This window comes from Pleurodeles waltl, chromosome 1_2, assembly GCF_031143425.1.
Source record: "Pleurodeles waltl isolate 20211129_DDA chromosome 1_2, aPleWal1.hap1.20221129, whole genome shotgun sequence".
Taxonomy (NCBI): Eukaryota; Metazoa; Chordata; class Amphibia; order Caudata; family Salamandridae; genus Pleurodeles; species Pleurodeles waltl.
The window spans coordinates 214,704,580-214,729,898 of NC_090437.1; the positions used below are offsets into that span (position 1 = coordinate 214,704,580).

General features: G+C 43.5%; 1 protein-coding gene across 3 annotated transcripts in view; it reads right to left on the minus strand.

Moving 5' to 3' along the window:
- Window positions 1–25,319, minus strand: part of LOC138299526 (phospholipid-transporting ATPase ABCA1-like) — a 2,649,159-nt gene that overhangs the window by 1,845,929 nt on the left and 777,911 nt on the right. The window lies entirely within an intron of this gene.

Genomic DNA, 25,319 nt, shown 5'->3' on the forward strand with positions numbered 1-25,319 from the left:
ACTGGTGGCACAAAGGGCTTGTAATTGAACCCCCAAAAATGCAGTTGAGCCGTGTCACACCCCAAGCACCCCCTTTGAAGTTACACCCCTGCCTGACCCAACTCTGCCTGGTAGCTCTCCCTGGGAACTCACAGTTACGAGCACGTACAGCCTAGAGCAGTTGTTCTCAACCTGTGGTCCGGGGACACCAGGGGGTCTGTGAAGCGTCCTCAGGGGGTCCACGACGCCTTAAAAAATTTACTAATATTAACAGATTAATAAAGTGTATATAAATAAAGTGGCTAAATGTGCAACTGACATTTTTTAAACATACTGTAAAGGTAATAAAAATTTAAATTGGAGGCTAAAAATTCAATTAGTATGCGCAAATTGATTTGTGAGAGCAGTGCAGGTGCATCAAACAGAATATACTATGGACTATGTATGGCTTCAGTTGAACTTAAAAAAGCTCCTGCTTTCCTATTACTTTTCAAATTAGATTTGGTTTATTTGTTTGCAAATCAAATGCTTCTTTCTGTACTTTTTGTGTAGTATTTTGCGGTTCAAATCATTGACCATATATAGGCCTAGGTCTCCGTCTTCAAATAATGACTCACTGGGGGTCCCTAAATTCCAATAATGATTCAGTGGGGGTCCCCGGTTCCGGTAATGATAAAGTGGGGGTCCACAGAAGTCAGAAGGTTGGGAACCACTGGCCTAGAGTCCCTGCCATGGGATCATTTATTTTAAATGTATTTTTGCTGCATGCACTCTTCTTCATCTATGCTACTAGAAATCCTGATGGTACTGTTGTCAAAAAAATTGCACGTGGGCAGGGCTCCACATTTCTAGTCTTCACCTTTTACAAATCACTATTTCCAGTAACTGACAGTGCCATATACCAATACTGAGTCACAACTACAGGAAAGCAAACAGAGAAAATTAATTTGGCAAGCTGAGCCAGAGATGAGCCATAGGTCTGGCTTGGCTCTTACAATCTGGCCATGAGCCAAGTTATTGATATTATATACCTGCACAAAGAGACATTTATTAAAAGCAGTAATTTTTTTAAACATTCATTGCTTGTTCCCAATGCCATTAGTGAACTAAGAGGCAAGTCAATACTCAATAGTCATGTAAACGTCAAATGTGAACTAGATTCCTATTATAGGTGAAGTAACATTATAGACTTCTAAATCAAACATAGGAGGTGGTTGGTTGTACAGCAAACATCCTGAGCTCAGGTATTTTAAAATGTGCTTATATGTGATAGTAAAGAAAAATGGGGCCATGTGAAATAAAATATTTGCCTTTCATCACAAAATGTAGACAGCTGGGAAACTGCTTTGGACTCCAGGTTGTTTGGCTTCACATTTTGAAATTCAGCCACCACATGGGTATTTCGGTCTCACTCCCTTCTGTTTGCATCATAGCTCACTGTTTTGTCTTTCATTCTTGGCTCATGATGGGGAAAAACCAAGATACAGCAGACCCAACTCGTGGTTCAGAGGCCCAAATAATAATCCAAGAATTCATTTATTTTGGGGGGGCACACCTCAAACACACACCCCGAAGTTATGCTCGGTGGACAATGCAATCTAAATGTAGATTTAGCCTAAACTGCAAGTGGAAGTAAGCTAAAGCAAAGCTGGAGTTCACCACATTCAGTTTTTTGGCTCCCACACACTATTGTCTCTTTATTGTCTTACTTTTAGGCACAAGTCCAATGGACTTGTGAGCACTGACAAACATCAGGCTTTTGCTTCAATATTAATCCAAATGTCAAGTTTATACAGAAGATTATGAGATATATCAAGCTCCCAAAGTAATTTAGGTAATGTATTAAAGCGTAATCCCAGAAAAGAAGCTAGATTATCATGTACAGACCTCTGGAATGCAGGGCTTGTAAAGAGGTGAAGATGTTAATAGCGGAAGAATAGAGGAACGAGTGGTGGTACAATGGCCAAGGGAAGAGAGTAGTGGACTAGTGGCAGAGATGGAGAGTAGAGAGCCAGTGGGCAGAGAGAAAGATGCAGGACAGTGATGAAAGGCAATAATCAGAATCAGGAAAATAGAAAGAAATTAAAGTAAATATTGAAAATTATCTTAATTGTCTGAAGTATCATACGGTTTCTTGACATATTCCTTTACACAATATGAGCCCCTCCCTAAATCATGAAGATTTTAAATTAACACATTTGGATAACTGTCTAGTTTTTAGATGGGTCACTATGATAAGGAATTTTAGACAGAAAATCATTTGCACTAAAGCATATACAATACAATGGATGTAATCTCACACTTTGGAGGAAATGAAACTCATTCATAAATATGTGAAACTCAGTGCTACGAACCCACCTTATATTTCCCTTTTACAACCATCATACCATCACCTAATTACATGACATTTCTTTCACTTAAAAGCAATCCTTTTTCAACAAGAAAGTGTATGTTGAGCTCAGTTCCCCGTTTGTTGCTTTTAGAAATTCAGTTACTGATTGACTGGAGTGTAAGACTTCGTCATGCAGCAACCACAATCCTAGTTAGGATAAGCCACAAGCAAACCCCAAATTAACCTGTGCTAACCTTCCTCATAGCTTGGCGCAGAGCAGTCAGTTGCAACTGAGAGGCAATTTGTAAAGTATTTCTGCAGCACTTCAAACAGTGAAACAGCTATTAGATTAGAAAATGGAGCTTAATTTACTAAATAAAACAAGACCAAAACAGCAGAAATTGCACTGGACTGGGTCACATTCAAAAGTTCAGGCCGACTGCGCTGGAAAACCGGTCAGATACAGTACCAGATCAGTCCTGCTGCAGGTTTACCTTCTCAACTTTTGTGGCAAGAGTCCTGCTCCTGTTGGAGAGAGTCACATAGAGTGAGGAGAGCATCGTATGGGGTAGTCGCGTGGCACAAAGAGCAGGCCGGGCATCCATGGACAGGAGGGCTGAAGCTTATCTTTAGCAGTCCTCCATAAGCTGCGGATGCTGCTGTGTGAAGAGACAGACTTGCAGCAGCTCACACTGATCCTCGGTGTGAGCAGCGTGGTTCTAGTGCAAACGGACCCCTTATTGTTTGCGGTTGAATTTAAGAGCTCAACAGCCACACCAAAGGTCCAGTAACTGAGGGACACCTCTTGCAGGTCAGATGCTGTTGGGAGCCTGTTATGTCCCTGATGCTCAGATCAGGAGACCAGAAGACTATCCCTTTGAGGCACTCTCGTGTCCTGGGTTCAAACTGTGGTTGCAGGTCCAGTGCTTCTTCCCCAGGCAAGAGGAGAGAAGGCAATGGGTCTGCAAAGCCATGGATCACTTCATTGTAGAGTAGCAGTCCAGGAGAGTGGCAGTCTTTGTAGCATCACAGTGGTCCTTCTTCCTGGCAGAGTGTCTACAGGTCCAGAAGTGTACTGAAGAGTTGGTGTGTGAGGTCTCCTTTTTATACCCTGGTGCCTTGGTTCTGGAAGGTGGGAGAAACTTCTAGACAGTGTCTTTGAAGTGTAGGGAATTCTCTACCCCTGTACCCTGGTTCCAAGCTGGTTGAAGTGACAATGCAGGGTTGTTGGAACCTTTGCGTGGAAACAGGACACAGCCTATTCAGGTGTAAGTGAGGCTGGCCCCAGCTCCTCCCTTCCATCCTGCGAGTGATGGTCTATCCAGTCACACCTGAGCTCCTATTGTGTGTGGCTGTCTAGGAGGAATACACAAAGCCCAAATGCCAACTGCACCCATTCATGTGACCAGAGACAAGCTGCAGGCACCAAATGGCTAAGGCAAGAAAATGCCAACTTTCTAAAAGTGAAGCTTACAGAATTGTAATTCAAAATCTGACTTCACCATAAGCTAGGCTTTTAAATTAGGATCCCATAGACAGCAAACATGAACTGGTGATCCCTTCCCAATTGGACATTGACCTTGTAAAATGTAATAAGACAATTGGGATAGCTAGACTTTTCTGTAGTGAAAAACAACATTTGAAGAGTTTTTCACTACCAGGACATGTAAAGTTTAACAGTACATGTAAAACATTTTACATACATTTCACCCTGCCCTCTGGGCTGTTTAGGGCCTACAGAAGATAACTTATATGTATTGAAAAGGAAGGGCTGGGCAATGGGTTTATTGTTCCAGGTCAAAATGGCAGTTCAAAGCTGCACACACAGGCTCTGCAATGGCAGGCCTGAGGAATGCATAAAAGGCCACTTAAGTGGGTGGCACAATCAGTGCGGCAGGCCCATTAATTGCATTTAACTTATTTGCCCTGGGTATATATAGTACCTCTTTACTAGGGACTTATGAGTGAATTAAATATGCCAATTTGGGATAAGCCAATATTACCATGTTTGAAGGAAAGGGCCCATGTACTTTAGCACTGGTTAGCAGTGGTAAAGCATGCACAGTCCTAATGCCAGCAAAAACAAAATCAGACAAAATGCAGGTGGCAATCAAAACGTTGGGAGGGAAAACCCCTAAGGCTGACAAGTCTAACAGCTGCATGGCCTTGAATGACAGCCAGGTAACAACCTGAAAAATCCACTTTCAATTAAGAATCATGCATCTGATTTATTTAAAAATGCACACCATTGACAAATCTCAGCAAGCAGCTAGTCAAGGAACTTTGTTTTTCAAACCCTGCACAAGGCATATCATTTGAATTTGTACAATTTCAAAATAAATCATATTTAAAGTTAAACTTGAGGGGCAAGATTGGGAAGTACTATTCGGAAGTACTACCATAGATGTTCTTATGTCCATGCTCTTACATACATTTGTGAATAGCCCATAAACATCTAACTCTTTACTAGGATAAGGGCTAACAGGGTACAGTCTCTTTTGTATTTGCTCTTATTGTGTGTGATTGTCTATTGAATATTCACATTTCATTCCAATTTTCAAATTTGTGCACCCAGTTCACGCAGACATATAAAAGCAAACTACAGGAATACTAATTCCCTAATTGAATAGTCCCAAAAATGACATTTATGTTATCTTTTGCTGCTTGGGTCTTCACTTTCTGCACAAGATACTCTCTTTGGGGAACATTTACTTGGACAAGACTTAAAACTTGTTCCACTGCCATACCTGACTGTAAGCGGTGTATGTTTTTACCAGAAAATTCTTTCTACAAATGTAGGCAGATAGGGATTTGCATCAGAACCCCATGAGAGATTGCATGGCAATGCCCATGAACTGTCCCTTGGATGCTCCCTTGATGCAAAGTAGTGTACATTAGTGTGTAACGCTACTTTCTGTTCATTTAGGCTACCTTCCAACCAAAATCATTATTTAAATTGGAAAGTATACCCTAACAAGCTAATTTGCACTGGCTTTGTGTCACTTCAGAGATATTTCAAAGTATGGACAAAGTGGGCAATTGCCCATGTCCCCCACCTTACAAAGGGACCCCAAATAAAGTGATTGGGGCAGTAATTACCTAGCTCAATTTCACTCTCTCTCTAACTACTGCTCACTGACTTTCAACCTATCCAGTCCAAACCTCTCTATTTGCCTTTCCACCTCAGTTTCCTTCTCTCAATCTATCATCTTGTTCTTGCCCTACCTTGCTTAACTCTCCTTCTCACTCTCAGCTTCTACGTCTCTCTTACTCCTACCTTCCTATTTCCATGCTGCCTCTCTTCCTATCTCTCCAATCTCAAGAACACCTTTCTCTACTTCATCTCTCAACCTTTTTGTAGCTCATCCCTCTTCTCCCTCACCAATCACTAAATGCCCATTATTCTCTCATCCTCACGATTCTATTTCCCTTTCTCACTGAAATCCCTCTGAAATTTCCTCTCCCTCTGCCTCACATAGCTTTCTGTCCCATGTCTCTCTCCTAGCTTCACCTCACCTCTGTCTATCTCACCTCTATTTCAGTACATCTTTACTTGTCTCTAATGATATTTCAACTGAGACATTTGTAGAGGGGGGCAGAACATTGGACTCACTCACAGATTTGTGTAACTGAGTGAAGCTGGTTCCTGCTTATTGTTGAAGAAAGCCAGGAGCTTTATCTTCTCACCAAATTCATCAATTTCACAATGTAGCCTAAATCAGTCAAAAGAAGAAGTAGGGACAAAACCCGAGTCTTTATTTAAGATGCTACTTTGGCTGGGGTCAGTTCCTTCCGCTTCAGGTTAAACACTAAGCAGCATTTGGACTCTTCCCTGGTTTTTGGTTCTTGGTCTGACTTCTTGTTTAGACCCATTGGCTTGTATAGCCCGAGTGTACCTTCTTCCTTTTCTTCATTTGTGTTGGCTCGGGCCTCTCCCTAAAAAGGTCATCTAAACTATGGAGTGAACCTTTGTGGTTGGTTGGGCAAGAAAAGATGACCTTACTTACTAAAGTGGGGTACTGGATGTTGAAAAAGTGGAGGTTGTCCAAAGTCTGATTGCTGCCATGGTTGGTACCAAGCCCTCCTTCTCCATCTGCCCTTTCCTTTTCCCCTCAAGTCCTCATTACTGCTCCATTAGGCTGGGTCAAAAGAGCTTCCATCCGAGGAAGCAGGGTGACTTTTTTTATTTTCCTGGATGTTGGGTGGTGTATTGTTTGGTGTGGAGTAAGTGTAGACCTTCTCATTAGAGAACCATTTTATGTCCCTAATCAATTCTGAATTTTCGATTGAGTCAGAAAGATCTCCATTTATATCATCCCGCTATTGATCTATTCCAATTTCTTTTTGTATATGGAGATCTGTACCACAGACTTTCACTAATCTGGATCTTAATAGTCTATTTACTGTTTTTCTGATGAATAAAAGCCAGGCTTGGGTGCAGCGCCAAATTATCAATGATAAATCCTTCCTAAATGAATGATCATCCAAGAACATCCAAGGTGAACTGCTCACCCATTATCCTTTGAGTGCTGTACATGCCCCAAAATACTTAGGGCCTGATTCTAACTTTGGAGGACGGTGTTAAACCGTCCCAAAAGTGGCGGATATACCACCTACCGTATTACGAGTCCATTATATCCTATGGAACTCGTAATACGGTAGGTGGTATATCCGCCACTTTTGGGACGGTTTAACACCGTCCTCCAAAGTTAGAATCAGGCCCTTAGTCATGATCACTGAGTGTGTTACCATTCTAATCTGTTTCTTTTCAGTTTCAACAGGGACTACCTATCATCAGTCTGCACCATAGTCTGGTCAATATTTATGTCATTCAAAACAGCGGGCCTAACAAAATCAAATCAATGTTTTCATCTGTGAACGCCAATCCTAAGTTTTCTGCCATTCTGCTCAGTACCACATTATGGCGCAGGTTTGTATGGAGACACCAAATCAAATTTGATTGTGTCTACCTAGAGGGTGTCTCCTACACAGAACCCTCTCGAAGCGTATAATGTGCTGTTAGACTTGGCATCCTTAGTGTGGTCTCCCCTAACTTTTTGCCTCTGCTTTCCAGGTTGTTGATGTGTGCTGGACTCTGTTTTTGCTGTTTTTGATACTCTGGGCACTTTACCACTGCTGACTAGTGCCAAAGTGTAAGTGTTCCCTGTATAAATTATATGTGTACATTGGCTTATCCATGATTGGCATATTTGATTTACTAGTAAGACCCTGGTAAAGTGCACTAGAGGTACCCAGGACCTGTAAATCAAGTGCTACTAGTGGGCCTGCAGCACTGGTTGTGCCACCCACATTAGTAGCCCTGTAAACATGGTTCAGACCTACCACTGCATTGTCTGTATGTGCAGTTTCAAACTGCCAATTTGACATGGCAAGTGTACCCACTTGCCAGGCCTAAATCTTCCCTTTTCCTACATGTAAGGCACCCCTAAGGTAGGCCCTAGGTAGCCCCATGGACAGGATGCAGTGTATGTTAAAGGTGGGACATGTACTGATGTGTGTTACATGTCCTAACAGTGATATACTGCTAAATTCGGACTTCACTGTTGCAAGGCCTATCTCTCTCATCGGTTAACATGGGGGCTGCCTTTAAATAACTTTAAAGGGCAGACTCCCTTTGAGCAGATAGAAATATGGAGTTTTGGGTCTCTGAACTCGCAATGTAAAACTACATCTTTTAGTGAAGTTGTTTTTTAGATTGTTAGTTTGAAAATGCCACTTTTAGAAAGTAAACCATTCTGTGACTCTGCATGTTTGTGGATTGCCTGTCTGGGCCAGTTTGACAGTTGGGCTGTTTGTGGATTCCCCACTAGACAGTGAGACAAAGGGGTGGTGCCTGCATATCCTGATGAGCCATCTGTGCTAGAATGGAGGGAGAAGTGGTCACTTACACCTGAATGGGCTCTGCCTGCACTCTCACTATGCAGTCTCCAACCCCCTGGTGTGTGTCTGGGGCCTGGCCTGGGCAAGGGAGGATCTTGTGAACAACAGAGACTTTCCTTTCAAGTATGCCTGCTTCAAAGGCAGAAAGGGGTATAAGTATTGGACCCAAACCCCCTGAAAATTAGATCACTTCTGTAACCAAGAGGAACCTCTGCCAAGGAGAAGAGCAGAGGAGAAGTGCTGACCCTGCCTGTGATTGTGCTTTGTTGGGCTATCCTGCAGTTGCTGCTTCTGCCTGTGAAAGGGGATAAAGACTGGACTTTGTGGTATTTTCCTGCTTGTGAAGAATCTTTAACGGCTTGAACTAAGCTTGCCTCCTGTTTTGAAACCTCAGGACCATCAATGTCTTCTTCTGCCAGCACCTGGAATCTCTGCTGAGATTCCTGCCCTGTCAAGTTGTGCCCTGTCCAGTCCCTGGGCCCTTGAAAAGTGGAGTTGGCAGACCAAGAGCTGAAAATCCACGCACAGAATGCTGTGCAGGGAAATTATCGACGCACCCTCTGCAATGTGGCTGATAAACGATGTGCGGCTGGATTTTAGGCTAAAATCAACGCTCCACCTGCATCGTGGCTGGAAGATCGATGCATGGCTGGAGAAACGACGCACAACACCCGCTTATGGCTGCTAATAACAACGCCAACCCTACGCAGAGTGGTTTTCTAACACCATGCGACCGGATCAACCCGACTGCGCATATTCAATGTGCCCCATCCGGAAATCGACGCATTGCTCTCTTGCAAGGGAGAAAAACGATGCATCAACGACCCGACTGGAGAAGAAACGACGCACGGCCTCCCTTGCCAAGAAGGAATCAATGCATCGCTGACTTTTTGACGCACACCGGCCTGTGCAGTTTTCTTTTTTACGCTAACCAGGTCCTTTGTGCATAATCATTGTTTCTATTGTTTTCTATGGAGTAGGACTCTTATTCTTTGGAAATTTCAGATCATGACTTGTGTATGTTGATTTTTTTTTATTTTGGTCGTATTTGATTTAGATAAATACTACCTATTTTTCTAAAATTGTGTGGTGTCCATTTTGTAGTGTGTTCACTGTATTACTGTGTGCGTAGCTACAAATGCTTTACAGATTGCTTCTGAGAAAAGCCTGACTGCTCATGCCAAGCTACCAAAGGAGTAAGCAGGGGGTTTCTAAGTATGTTTCTCCATTGCCCTGACTAAAGTGATGGTCCTTGCTTGGCCAGGGGGTAACCTGACTGCCAACCAAAGACCCCATTTCTAACACCATACCATTAAACACTGCTGAAAGCATGATAACTCAAGAGCACAACCTTAACAAACTTACCATAACTTCCTCTGCTAACATCTGGACTCTCTGCTGAGACTCCTGTCCTGCCAAGTGGTGTTCTACTCAGACCCTGGGCATTCGAAAGGTGAAGTTGGCAGACAAGAGCTAAAAATCCCACACAGAACAACATGCAGGGAAATTTCAAATGCACCATCTGCAACAAGGCTGATAAACAACACGCAGCCGGCCTCACAGCTAAAATCAACACTCCACCTGCATCGCGGCTGGGAGATTGACGCATTGTGGCTGAAGAAACGATGCGCAACACCCTCTTCCAGCTTCTGAGAACAACACAAACCCCACGCAGCGCAGTTTTTAAACACCGTGCAACAGGATTTTCCAAGCATCGTCCATGGGCGTCAAAGTCATCCCGACTCTGAGTGGATTCAAGGTGCCCAGTATGAAAATCGATGCACCTCTGACCTGAGCAGAGAAGAAAACGATGCACAGCCTCCCCTTTGAGGAAGGAATCAACGCATTGCTGCCTTTTCTGATGCACACTTGCCCGTGCAGCATTATTTTTGACACTAACCAGGTACTTTGTTCAAAATCACGGTTCTCACTGTTTTCTATTGATTAAGACTCTTAGGGCCTGATTCTAAGCTTGGCGGGCGGCGGGAGCCGCCCGCCAAGCGGGAACCGCCAGAAGACCATACCGCGGTCAAAAGACCGCGGCGGTCATTCTGGGTTTCCCACTGGGCTGACGGGCGACCGCCAAAAATCCGCCCGCCAGCCCAGTGGGAAACACCCTTCCCACGAGGAAGCCGGCTCCGAATGGAGCCGGCGGAGTGGGAAGGTGCGACGGGTGCAGTTGCACCTGTTGCGAATTTCAGTGTCTGCAAAGCAGACACTGAAATTCTTTGTGGGGCCCTCTTACGGGGGCCCCTGCAGTGCCCATGCCATTGGCATGGGCACTGCAGGGGCCCCCAGGGGCCCCACGACACCCCATACCGCCATCCTGTTCCTGGCGGGCGAACCGCCAGGAACAGGATGGCGGTATGGGGTGTCAGATTCCCCATGGCGGCGCAGCAAGCTGCGCCGCCATGGCGGATTCCCATGGGCAGCGGAAAGTCGGCGGTACACCGCCGGCTTTCCGCTTCTGGCCACGGCTGTACCGCCGTGGTCAGAATGCCCGGCGGAGCACCGCCAGCCTGTTGGCGGTGCTACCGCCGACCCCGGCCCTGGCGGTATTTACCGCCAGGGTCAGAATGACCCCCTTATTCTTTTGAAAATTCATATCTTGACTTGTGTATGTTGGATTTTTGTCATTTTGGTCTTGATTTAGAGAAATATTACCTATTTTTCTAAACTGGTGTGGTGTCCATTTTGTAGTGTTTTCACTGTATTACTGTGTGTGTTGGTACAAATACTTCACACATTGCTTCTGAGTTAATCCTGCCTGCTCATGCCAAGCTACCAAGGGGGTCAGTGGGGGTTAACCAGGTTTATTTCTTTTTTGCCCCGAATAGAGTGAGGGTCCTTGCTTGGACACGGGGTAACCTGACTGCCAAACAAAGACCCCATTTCTAACATGTGGACTCCTCAAAGCCTAAGAGAATGGAAAAAAGAGCAGAGAAGGATACCTCCACTCAACTTCCAATCGTGACCAAAAATGATTCAAAGGGAAGTGGGCTGCCTCAAATAAACTTAATCCAACTTGGAATCTCTTTAGGTTTCTTAAGAGACTCTCACCCACCGTTGTACTTCTCTGGCATGCTTCATCACCAGGTTGGCACTCAGCCATCTTATGTGGCTGACTGGAGTCAACCTCCACATGGCAAGAGCACTTCTAAACTGGATTACTAGTGGAATCTGTAAATGTGTATTAACATCACTTCCAATGTACCTAACCTGATTTTATTATGTAACTGGGAATGAGGTATGGTTAAAAAAAGAAAGATATGTACTTGGGGGTAAGAATGATCCCTGACATCAACTGTGAAAGTGTGGTCTACTTGTTTCAGCCACCTCCGCCCAGGCCATGTCTTGTGGCTTTCTAAGTTGGATTAGGTTTCTTTGAGGCCACCAACTCCCTTTAGATATTTTGTAGTAGTTTTTTTGTGGTAACTTACCCACCCTCATTTGATTAATTTTTGGTTATGATTGGAAGCTGAGTTAAGGTGTCCTCTATTCTTCTATCTTTCCCCTTTTCTGATTCTCGTAAAATAAACCTTTGCCAGGCCTAAACTTTTCTCTTAATACACATAATACAACCCAAAGTCAGGCCCTATACTGCCCATAGGCCATGGTGCATTGTGGTTAAAAGGTTTGACATGCAATTTTAGGATTAACATGTCTTGTTAGTGAAAAACTATTAAATTCATGCAAGACCTGCCTCTCTTATTAATTCAATAGTGATAATCTTTGCTTGGAGACAGGTAAACATTTTGTGTTTAGTCTCTAGATAATTGTATTTTAAAATGTTCTTTAATGGGAAAGTCAAATTGCAAGCAGTCATGATTCTGAAAATGCCACATTTAGAAAAATGACATTTTCTTGTCCCAACTATTTGGTGCCTGTAGTCTGTATCTGGGTCACATGGCTAGATTTAGTTGTCAGTTGGCCTTTGTGTATTCCTCCCAGACAGTGTCACAAAGGGGGGCTTGGTGTTGCCAAAATAGGCTTTCCTGACAGGATGGGCAGGGGCAGAGCTGTCACCTTCAACACTTTCACTTCAACAGGTGCTGCCTCCAGCACTCAGAAAGAACTTCACACTATCCTTTTGTCACCCCAGACATCCTAGGGCCTGGGCACGAGAAGGAATGAAATTGCAGAAGCAGATGTAGGAGGAAGTCTAGAAGTTTCTCCCACTTCAAAGCTGGCAACAGGTATAGGTATTGAACCATGCGACCCACTCTTTAGATGACTCCAGGACCTGTTGATTGTACATGCAGATGGACTGCTCAGCTGCTTGAGTACTGCCCTTGCCCGAGGGCTGCCTAGCTGTTTAGGGGATGCCCTGTAGCCTGAGGCCTGTCTTGCTGCTTGAACCTGGACTACCAGAGTGATTCCAAGAGTCAGTCAACTGACCTCCCATTTTGAGCTACAGGGACACAAGAGGCTTCTGACCAGTGGCTTCATCTGAACTGCCGCAGCACAGCGCATCCCGAAGCAAGTACTTGCATTGTCAGCTCCAAGCCGGTAGCTTCTTTGGAGCCGATGTAGAACGCCGCACCTAGAAGCCAGACCTTGCATCACAGCTCCTGATCAGCAGCTTCTCCAACACTGACCCAGTGCAACACATCTTGATGCAGGCCTCTGCAATGTAGCCCCAGAAAAGTTGCTTCATCGGCCCAAGGCAGTTCGAATCATCTCCTCATTCCTGATCAGTAGCTTTGACAGCACTGACCCAGTGCATTCACATTCTCATTTTGTGGCTGTCAAAAAACATTATTGTATTAACTAAACACATCTACAAATTCAGAGAGTTGGTAATGACTAAGGGGGTCATTCCGACCCTGGCGGTCCAAGACCGCCATGGCCGGGGCCCACGGAAGCACCGCCAACAGGCTGGCGGTGCTTCAATGCCCATTCTGACCGCGCGTTAAAGCCGCGGTCAGAAAAGGGAATCCGGCGGTTTCCCGCCGGATTTCCCCTGCTTGGGCTGAATCTCCAAGGCGGCGCTGCATGCAGCGCCGCCATGAAGATTCCGACCCCCTTCCCGCCATCCTGTTCCTGGCAACAGGATGGCGGGAACGGGTGTTGTGGGGCCCCTGGGGGCCCCTGCACTGCCCATGCCACTGGCATGGGCAGTGCAGGGGCCCCCTAACAGGGCCCCATAAAGATTTTCACTGTCTGCATTGCAGACAGTGAAAATCGCGACGGGTGCAACTGCACCCGTCGCACCCCTGCAACTCCGCCGGCTCCATTCGGAGCCGGCTTCATTGTTGCAGGGCCTTTCCCGCTGGGCCGGCGGGCGCTCCTTTGGCGGGCGCCCGCCTGCCCAGCGGGAAAGCCAGAATGGCCTCCGCAGTCTTTTGACCGTTGAGCGGCCAAATGGCAGTTTCCGCTTGGCGGGCAGCGCCCGCCACCTGCCAATGTCGGAATGAGGGCCTAAGTGAGTTTACAGCCTAGTATTGAGATAAGATGGGCTGTGTGTGTGCCTTCCAAATTCAATCCTGATGTATAAAAGGTTTGCAATTGTAATTCTAGTTGCAAAATGTTGATCAGTTACAAACTCCCTACTTGAAGGGGTTCACCTTGGACTCCATCCCATTCATTAATGTTGACAACTTTCAAGGAGAGTAGGCAGAGGTCCACTGGAAACTCTCAGTGAAACCTTTTCAAAAAAAGAAAACGTATTCTAAATACTGTCCTGTTTCCTTTAACAAAAATTGTCTACATTAAAATAAGTTTTCTTTATTTAAACACAATCACACACATGGTGGTCTGCTGACCCTCGAAGGCCATGATCCCTTTGATTGTGGCCAATTGCAGGGGGTCACACACTGCAGACTACATAATAAATATTAGTAGGCTGGTGTATGCAACACCGTGCTATTTGATATTTTGTGAACTGACATATTTGTTTGCAGGTCAGTTTACAAAATCAGATTGTATTTGCAGAACATTGGTAGGTAATTTAAAACCACGTTTTGCAAATGCAATCTTTGTACATCAGGCCCAAATGTCCTTTGCCATTTCAAGCACAACATTTCTGGGGGAATGATTGTACTGCAACATGTGGAAAGATTACTTTTGTGGGAAATAGAGACCCACAGTAAGTACTGCTCTGGCCCAGGTATTGTTTTTATTAGAAGATACACTCAGGGATGGTTTAATTAGTTCAATGGATTTCCACTCTGTAGTGACAACTTGATTAAAAAGAGTAGCAACGTTTTCCTTGAAGGAGGGCAATGTCCTTGGGGACCGGGGTGCAATTTATCTTTCCGACCTATTCTTGATGATGTGGAACCAGAGGTTATCACTAAGGGGAATCTATTTGAACTAGAATGCATCTGGTAAAGTCTGCAAATCGTTCCAAGCAAACTGACACGAGAAAGTGTATTTGATTTTATCCTCCAAATAGTACACTGTAAGTTTCTGGTTCACTGCAAACAGAGGGGTTGACTAGGATACACATAAAATTCGGCACCAAAATCTGTTCTCTTCTTACAGTCTCAAATTTGATACATTTGTCTGTAGACCAAGCTGCTTCTTGATTTCAATGTATTTGGTCACCAGAGTCTGTGGCAAATAGCTTATCTTGCATTTAGTGTGGCATTGTCAACATTGTCAAAATAAATAGATGAGAGGCATCAAAGTAGGCACATTAGCCAACTCCCATTCTAGGTTACTGATGTACAATAAAACATATATGGTGCCAAAACACCACTGCCTCACCTTTCAGGATATCATTAATGTTTTAGTAGATCTCCCTTGTTCCCATAGTCAATATATGCCAAAGAGAAATATGTCATTTTTCGAGCACATTCAGCAGTCCTGGTTCCATTACCATTACAGTACGTCTCTCTCATCAAAATTATCAGAAGAAGCTGAGAGGTCCATAAATGTTTAATAGAGTCCTCCTATTTTCATCTTTATGTATTTACCAATTAAAAGGTAGAGATCTTATTGTCTGGTTCCATTTCAGATGCCCAGCTGGTCCTTCAAGTGTATTCTCGAACTCCTTCCCCTCTCCTGTAATCTATTCAAGAGAATTCTTACCAAGATTTTAACAGAGAAATCCAAGAAAGAGATCTGCTGATAACACCATGTGTCTGGCAAATGGCACAAAATTACAAACCGTATTAAATACTTTGGTAGGTTGAGGAAAGGCTATATGTTTATAGCTTAACATGCACCTCATTACTGGGCTAGCTTCTATTGACTTCAAACCTCCCATAGATAAATCCGAACAGAGGAAACTTTGTGGTGAACAGGATGAAAAGAGCATACTGTCTACATTTTTCATATCACTTACTGAAGTGGGAATACCATTTGTCCTCCAGAATAACAACACTCGAAGCAAATTCTATCCTCCCTCATCTACTTAATGAGCCTGGTGAAGCGGACACGCTCCATGCAGGATAGGATTGAGGGATGAGATTGGAGCCTATTTCCACAGTTGTACTAACATTTTTATTTCTGTCTAATTTTAGCCTTATAATTGTTTGGGTCTGTTTGTTAAGGGACTTCTCCCCATATTGTCAGATTGCTGCTATATATTTCTGCTCAGTGCACACTACTTTTATCAGTGGTATCCTGTGGCTGTAATTAGAGCCAGGTCTGTGGAGGGATCGGCACCATTTTCTTATGTGCTTGCAGATTCAGCGGTCTAGTCCTTGGCTGGGCTCTATTTTTTAATGAGCTGGGTGACATGGACATGCAAATGTGTGCAGCGGGCGCACTGCTGGCACGCCAAAGGCAAGCCTGTCTGCACGCATCGGCACCAAGACCGCACCTATTACCACGATCGCTAGCCGAATTACCTCACATATAAAATATTTCAGAGATCAGTAGGTAACAATCAACTTGTGTAAGCCACTGCTATGTAATACCATAACTTGCAGACAGATTCAAGGTTATATTCTCTGCGGCAATTGCAATCTGATTTGCGAGATGGAACAAACACTACCTAGATGCAATTTTGATACCCCAGTGATTACCCGCCATTTAGAAGCAGCACTCAGGAGTCTGAGATGCACGTTAATAAACACTTGATCACTTATTAAGCATAAACATTAATTTTTGAATCATTTAGAAATACATATCCCCGATATGGCTTTTCTAATGGAAAGGTGGGCCGATGAAACCTCAAACCCGCATATACTGCAAAGGATGTATTATAACACGAATTTGCAATTTCTAGGATAGATCGAGTAGGCACATGTGGTGGGGGTCCTGCTGTGTTTTTTTCTGACCATCTTGACGTATTAACTGAATCTGTTTCTTTGACGGATAGGGAGACAACGCTTTTCAGCTGTAAATCAACTGAAAATAGTTGCTTTAAGGGACTTCTAATTTATAGGGGTCCCAAAACACCATTTTTTTATGGACTTTTTGATATAGTTGAATCATGTATGGACTATCCTAAGTTTATGACTGAAAGTGATTTTAATTTTCATTTAGAGGATGGTGAAGATATAGACTCAGAGCGTTCTATTGATATATTAAAAGAGTATGGTCTGGATCAGTGGGTGAATACTTCTACGCATGTGGCCGGGCATATACTTGATGGTATATTCCCCAATTACCCAGATTTAGAAGTCACTGACTTATTACTATAGTCTGGTCAGACCATAAAGTCGTCAATTTTTGCCTAACACTTGGCACTCCGATTTCTTTAGCAACAAGAATACACAAGTAAAAAAGTGTCGAGCCCGAAGTAAAATTATTAAAACAGATTTAAGTGAGGTACTAGAGAGGAGACAAACCTCAATGATGGAAGATGCCAATTCAGTCTTTGGCATTAATCTGACTGGCTAAGGACAGCTATTAATAAGTTAACATCACAAAAAACTATCAAACGTCATAGAAGTAGGGCGTCAGTATCATGTTTCTCCTCTCAGCTCAGGGAGCTGAAACAGAAATGCAGAAGACAGGAAACAATTTGGAGAAAAGATTTTCTGGAGGAAGTAAAGGCAAACTGCATACAATGTATTCGTAAATGTAAAAAAGCAAATTGTTATAGAAAAAACAACTACGTTTCAGAGTAGATTCTTTCAGCAAAGAATTCTGCAGGGGTACTTTATATAACAGTGCAGACCCTGTCCTCCTTTTCATCTAGCCACACAGCCCCTTCCTGTCAGGGGCTCTGTGACAAACTAGCTGATTTTTTATTGAGTAAAGTGGAAGATAATTATGTTAAATCAAAAAGGAGCAGCAGGAATTGCTCCTCGTGTGCAGATATCACCACATTCCAGGGGGATGATTCCTTTGTCGAATTTCCTCCACTTACGGAAGTCAAGGTTATGGAGCTTGTAGCCCAAACAAATCTTGTTCACGAAATGGCATGAACGATTGCTCTTCCCTTAACTATGTTACTAAATTCTATTATGGAATCAGGTAACTTTCCTATGGATTGTAAGACGGCCTCTATTTTGCCATTACTGAAAAAACCTACACTAGAACCTAAGGAACTAAAGAATCATCGAACTATATCACATTTATCTTTTCCTGCAAAGCTTGCATTCTAAATACCTAGAAGACAATCACATCTTGGATACAGCTCAATTTTGGTTTTGATAAAACCATAGTATTGCGTCAGCACTGGTAGTAGCAACTGATGACTTGAGGAACATTCTTGATAAAGGTGGAAAAGAGTGATGATACTGCTGGATCTATCAGCATCCTTCGATACTGTAAATCATGCAATTTTGTTGGACAGTTTGCAGGAAATTGGAATTGGAGGATCGGCCTTTTAACAATTCTGTTCCTTTCTCTCTGATAGAGAGCGATCAGTTGCCCTGGAAGATTTTACATCCACGCTTTTTTCCCTACCATGCGGTGTTCCCCAGGGCTCTTTACTGAGTGCCACACTTTTTAATATTTACCTGGCCCCATTGACTGAATTGATTCACTCCTTTGGCTTAACACTTGTAGCCTACACCAATAACACATCTCCTCGTCTCAATTTTTTATGATGTTGATGAAACTGCACATTGTTGTATTAACTGTATAGGTGCTATTGTAGATAAGATTAATAACAAAACCCATGCTGAATTCTGCAAAAACTGAGGTTTTGCTTTTCGGTAACATTACTACGTTTTGGAATCAATCTTGGTTGCCACAGTTGCTCGGCCCTTTTCTTTCTCCAATATCTTTGGTTAGAAATATGTTTTGATGCCAGTCTTTCATTTAATTCACCGGTTAATAAACTCTTCTCCTCTTGTTACCTTTTGCTTCACGTTTTAAATAAGGTTCTTCCTTTCATACCATACCATCTGCAAAAATCTGTGGTTACTGCATCAATCTTATCAAGATTGGATTATTATAATGCCTTATATTTAGGCATTCAGCAGCGCTCCCTAGTAAAACTTCAGAGCGTGCAAAATGCAGCAGCAACTTCTAAAGAAAATTCCTACATTTAAGTCAGTGTCTGAGGCATTGCATGAGCTTCACTGGCTCCCTGAAAGGGAAAGAGCAGTCTTTAAAGCCTTATGTTTGGCACACAATTCATTACATGGCAAAGGTCCAGCCTACTTTGCAAGACATCTAACGTGGTACATTCCTAGGAGAACCCTCCGCTCTACACATTCCAAGATTGTTAGGCCCAGATTTAAGAGGGCGAGTCCCTCCTTGCTACATATTAGTGTCATTTTTTTTAGGCAAATGTATGCAAGGAGGCGTTTCCCCGGGGGGGGGGGGGGCAAACAAATGGTGCAAAGAAATCTAAAAGATTCCTTTGGGCCATTTATTGCTGCATTTTTAACACCTGCACACAGCAGGCATTAAAAGGAGGCACACCAATATTTATAGTGGGCCTCAATATGCTTTGCAGGATTAGTGTCAAAATTGTTTACACTAAACCCGCAAAGCGCCTAACTAACGCTATGGTGCGCCATATATTAAAAATGGCGCACACATTGTGGCATTGGGGGGCGCTAAGGGGTGCAAGAAAAGTGGCGCTGCAGTGGATGCAGTGCCACTTTTCCTAAATCAGGCCCTTAGTGTCTCCAAACTCAGAAGAAGTTGATGGGGAGGCTGGAGTTTTTCTCATATTGTGCCTCAAATTTGGAATAAGGTACCTTTTCTACTCAGAAGTCACTATGGCCATCCCAATTTTAGGCAGCTTCTTAAAACATGGCTGTTTTCTTATACTAGATGAACAATTATAGGTTTGCCACCAGTAGCTATCTCTGTCTTTTTTCTCCTCTCTCTACGTCTGTGGAGTTAGCGCCAAGACGCCTTTCGGCATTTGTGCGCTTTATAAGAATTATCAATATCTCCCCTCCCACTAGCCTCTCTCATGGTCTACTTTCCTTTTAACATTGCATTATGTATACATTTTAGTTCCTTTGATTTTTATGTATAGCCTTCTTCTGTTACCAGTTGTGAGGAGTTTCAGGAAAAGTACACTGTTGCACACAAGCCAAAAATCTTTAGCGAGTAGCAAAATATAACAATATCTACCTTTCAAAATGCAATGAGCATTTTTATTGCTGAATTGTAGTATGGGGTGTGTATGTCATGCATGCAGTTGTTTTTTCTGTGATAAGAAAAACGTTTTGCATTTTGTGTACATTTGCTTTTAATTTTATCTCATTGCATATACATCTGATTACACTGGTTCATACAATTTACCCACATTGCTGTTCGTTCAACCTGGCTCTTTCTACAGGGTCACCTCCAAACATTTTGGCTTCCCAATTCTACTTTTTCTGAATTCATATTTGTTGGCCTTAGGACTCTTTGCACTTGACCACTGCTAACCAGTGCCAAAGTGCATGTGCTCTCTCCTTTTAATATGATTAAATTGGCTCACAACTGATTGGCATATTTAATTGACTTACAGGTCCCTTGTAGAGTGGTATACCACATACCCAGGACCTGTAAATTAAATGCTGCTAGTGGGCCTGCAGCATGTATTGTGCCACACACTTAAGTAGCTAGATTAAACATGTCCCAGGCGTGCCATTGCAGACTGCCTGCAGTTTTAAACTGCCACTATAACTCCTTGCCAAGCCTTAAGCTTCCCTTTTATTACAAATATGTCAACCATAAAGTAGGCCCTAGGTAGCCGATAGAGCAGGGTGGATTGTAATTAAAAGGATGCGCATGTACTTTTAATTTTACATGTCTTGGCAGTGAAAAAGTTCCAAATTCATTTTAGGATAACATTTGGTTGTCCTATTGCATTTAATAAGTACTAACTTTTGTTTGGGACAATGTATGCATTTCATGTTTGGTGGTTGAGAAATGGTAGTTGTAAGAATTGGGGCTAATGGTCGAAGGGATGAAATCCTTCTAAAGCAGCAACCACAATCCATGTCAGGGTGAGTCACAGGAAAAACCCCAAATTAACCTGTGATTAACCCTCTGGTATCCAGACCCAAAGTAGTCAGGCTAAACTCAGAGGCAATATGTAAAGTATCTATGCAAAACTTTAAACAGTAATAATGAGGATACAATGAGGATACACAACATAAGAAGAATCCCACACTAAAGTAAAAAATAGAGCACATTTGAATAAATTACACCAAAAGTAGAACAGGAGCTATACAAGTTTAAATAATTCAGACAGAAAAGGTTCTCATCATCACAAACCCACACCTGGACCCAGTAGGAGTGAGTCTTAACCCCCCCCCCCCCCCCAAGTGGTGCCCCACCAGCCCCGGACCCTTGGCTACAAACTGCTGTGTGAACTGAGGGAAGACAAAGAACAATCTGTTCATCCATCCACCAAGGTGCATCGGGGGATGGCCTGACTTTGAGTCAGTTTTAAGTGTGTTCTTGTCTGCAGCAGAATACCATTCATAGGCACTTTGGCAAAGGTATATCTAGCCTCCTGAAGCTATCATCGGCTACAGCCTTGTCCCCCTAAAGATTTGTGACTGTGGGCCTGATTTAAAGTTTGACAGTGGAGTTACTCCATCACAAACGTGAAAGATATCTCGTCCACCATATTACAGTTTCCATAGGCTATAATGGAATTGTAATATGGCAAACAAAATATCCATCACATTTGTGACAAAGTAACCCCCTCCTCCAAGCTCTAAATCACGCCATAAGTCAGAACATAGACATCTTCACTGTGACTTTATCCAGCAGCTCCCTGATGAGGATTCTCCCTCCTGGTCCACATGCAAAAAGAACAATTGATGAAAGGAATACTTAGTAATGTCAAACATTCATCCCCCAGTACAGAGATATGGGCCTAAATCCATTGTGTTTTGCTACCCATGCCATTCCACTTCAGTCCCAGCCATATGTAAATTATTCTTCACCCTGCTCCCCATGGGAACAGTCCAGCCCAAACTGCCAGGCCAGGTCCTCCATGGATGAGAACAAGGATTCTGGTACCCGTTTTGGGGTATCACCCCTCGTAAGCCAGGCTAGCTTGACTTCAGAGGCATGGGGAGCCCAGGACCCATGTGTGGGTATACCCTTCCCAATTAAGGCAACAAAAGCAAAAAGAACAGATGATGAATGGAAGGCTGAACAATGCAGACATTCACCCAGAGTAATAAAGATCTGAGTTTAATCCATTGTTTTTTGCCCCTCGTGCCACTTCAGTTTGGACCTAGCCATATGCAAATCCGTCTTGACCCTCTTTCCCATGTGTAGGAGGCTGGCCTGGTTTGTGTTGGGTAGATAAGGTACTTACACCTTATACCAGGTCCAGTTATCCCTTATTAGTGAAATCTAGACAGTGTCTAGAGGCCAGGCTCTCTAGGGGTAGTGTGGATGAGCGGCCAAGGCCTAACTAGGAGACATACAAAGCTCATGCAATACCACTGTAGTCACACAGTATTCACACACATGAAAGAAAATACTCAGTGTTACAAAAATAAAGGTACTTTCTTTTGGTGACCCAAATGCCAAAAATACCATAGAGACTATACTCCCGTAGGAGGTAAGTAATACACAAATTATGTACACTATTATGCAGGAATAGCTACAAAAACAGTTAGAGAACAGTGCAAATAGTGAAAATCACAATGGTAAGAAATGAGCCTGGGGGAACACAACCCATATACTAAGAAAGTGGAATGCGAAAGTCAGTATCCTTCCTAGGTAAGTGTAGTGTGTAGAGGGGTGCAGGGAGTATTAGAAGACACCAAAGGTAAGTAATAGAACCCACCTCAGAGCCCAGGAAAGCAGGAGTAAATCACAGTAACTTTCCTAGAACACACAAGAACACGAAAAAGAAGATAATGCAAGTACCAGAAGAGACTGCAAGACACCAATGATGGATTCATGTCTGAGAGGTGGCAGCAGTGGGGCTGCCTGGAAAACCTCAGATGGCTGTAATAGCAATACTGGGGGTCCTCTAAGGAGCCCCCAGAGTGCATGGAATCACGCAACCAATGCTTGCAAAAGCGTTGGGGTATGATTCCAACATGTTTGACACCAAAGATTCCTATATTCGGAGTTACCTTTATGTAGCTGGACATAGGTAGTGACCTATGTCCAGTACACAGGTATAAATGGCATCCCCGCACTCACGAAGTCCGGGAAAATGGTCCTGGAGGTCGTGGGGGCACCTCTGCTAGTGCAGGGGTGCCCTCACACACAGGTACTCTCCACCCTGCTCTCAGGGCTGAAGGGTCTGCTATAGGGGTGATTTGTAAGTGACCTGGTGCAGTGTAAAATGGCAGCAAAAGGGAGCATGCACCTTTTCACGTAGGCTGCAATGGGAGTCCTGCAGAAGCCTTTGCATGGGTTCCCTATGGGTGGCAAAAGAAATGCTGCAGCCCATAGGATCCCCTGGAACTCCAATGCCCTGGGTACCTATGTACCATATACTGGGAACTTATAAGAGGGCATCAGTATGCCAATTTTGGGTGAAATACTGGGTTACCAGTATGCAGTGACAAACGTTATAGGAGGGAGAGCATAATATCTGGGGTCCTGAGCTTTTGCTTACAAATGCATAAAGTGTTTTTTACATGACAAGTGGGGCCCCAGTCTAACTCAAGTTCAGCTCCAAACTTTATTTCTCAGTATAACTTGCCAGCGTTTTGATTAGTCTGTATTGTCCTATTGGTGTTTGGCTGAGGAAGAGTATGTCATCTGCATTTTGTAAGCAAGTCATTATTTCCTTTGCCAGATTTGGAGAATGGCCATTAACTTCTTTCAGATGATTATTCATGTCAGCATGGTACAGGTTAAATAGGCTTGGAGCCAGGCCACTCCCTTGTTTCAACCCTTTACTAATGCTAATTTTTGCAGTTAATGTACTGCCGTTCCCAATTTTTACCTGTGTCCATGTGTCAGAGTATAGGGAAATGATTGCCTTCAGCATGTTTCCTGGGATGTCCCATTTTTCCAGTTTTGCCCACAAGCATTCGCGTGGCACTCAGTCAAATAAGATCGATAAAACAGCCAAAAAGCCTGGATTTCCTCCTCATTGCATTTTCAGTCAGAATCCCCAGGGTCGCTAGATTGATTGACGTTCCCATGCTGAGCCTAAACCCTGTCTATGTTTTTGGTATCAACTGTTTTTCCTTCATCCATGCAAGAAGATCTTGTAGTATACAGGAGGCATAGATTTTGGCTTACAAGTCAATCAGGCAGAGGTGAGCAGGCAGAGGCTCCCACTCTTCCTCGAAGTGCCCAGCCAGGGTTCTCCGTCCAATCCTAATGCTGCTTTCATGCTGCCAGCAGCATGAAAGCAGCATTAGGATAGGCCACAGACAGGCTGGGAGTTTATGCCTGCAAGTACTGGAGCCAGATAGGCATAGCGGAGTGGCGCAGTGTGGCGAGGAAAGTCAATTTTTTCATTTTTTTTTTTTTTTGTCACCACGTCCTGTCCCTTTCCCCCCCCCCCACGAGCCACGACTGATAACACACTCAACTTCACACCATAGATAAAATAGTGAACATTTAACAGGGCACAAATATTCTACCAGGAGCGGTATTCATGTGCTCTCAATACACTCAGACCTACAATGGAACGCATTAGGTAAAACTTCTAAAACATATGGAAGACACTCTAAATAAATGAGTTGATTGTTGCCTTGATTCCTACACTGCACCAACTATTTCCAGTCTTCACTCACATTACTAGGTTAATTGGCACTGGACAATGCTTGTTCCTCTACTCTACACCAGGGGTGTCTAACAAGTAGGCCTGAGCGTAATTTGCAGAGTTTCATTTTGGTAGAGTTATCTAAAAACTCTGCGAGATTCTGTGAAGTTCTGTGAGAGGCGGACGTTGTGATGCTTGTGTTGATTTTTAGCACGGGGAGCTTGTCCAGCACAGTAAAATCTGTGTTAATAGCACCACACTGTGCCCCAGAGGGTGCTGCGTCGTCCTACTGTTCAAGTGGGTTTTCTACTCAAGCTGTACCTTTCCCATCGCGAGCGGCAGCTTTCTCAAATTGAATGGTACTGACCCGCTGTGACCGCCCGGGTTGAGAAATTGCAACAGGAGACGTTCTAGCACCTAAAAATCATGCTAGAGGACGAAAATTCTTGCATGCACTCATCAACATCATGTTGGAAAGCAGCGCACGAGAAAAAACAACGCCACGCAGTGGTTGGTGGATTTTTGCCAGGCCTCCACACCCCAAGCAGAATGCAGAGTGGGCAAAACTCTGCAAACTCTGCCGGCTGAGCAGAACTTTTTGCCCACCTCTACTGACAAGTATTTTGCATGCACATGCCAGGTGCAATAATATTTTTTGGCATCCCTCCAATGGCCTTCTTTTCCCTGGATTGACTCACTACCACCCTCCAACAGTGCCCCTCTACCACTCATTTAATTTAATTTATAGCACTAGCTATATCATTCTAGCGTGTCAGAACACTTTATATCACACTCACATTATACAGAAACAATGAATCATACATGTGTAAATCAGACTACTGGAAATATTACATACAAAAATGAGGATTACAAGATGTGAGAATCAACATGTCATCCACACTAATAGGCACTATATTTTAAAAGTCTTAGGTCTGGAGAAGTTCAAACTCAGGATTTAAAACATACCACAGTGATTGGGGTTGACTTTACTAATAAGAATGTATTTCTATCCAATCAAACCGGTTTAGCAATATTAGCATAATGAAAGACTGGGGAAAATATTCAATGCATGCAGTCATTGATGAAAGTTTATAGCTCTCTGTG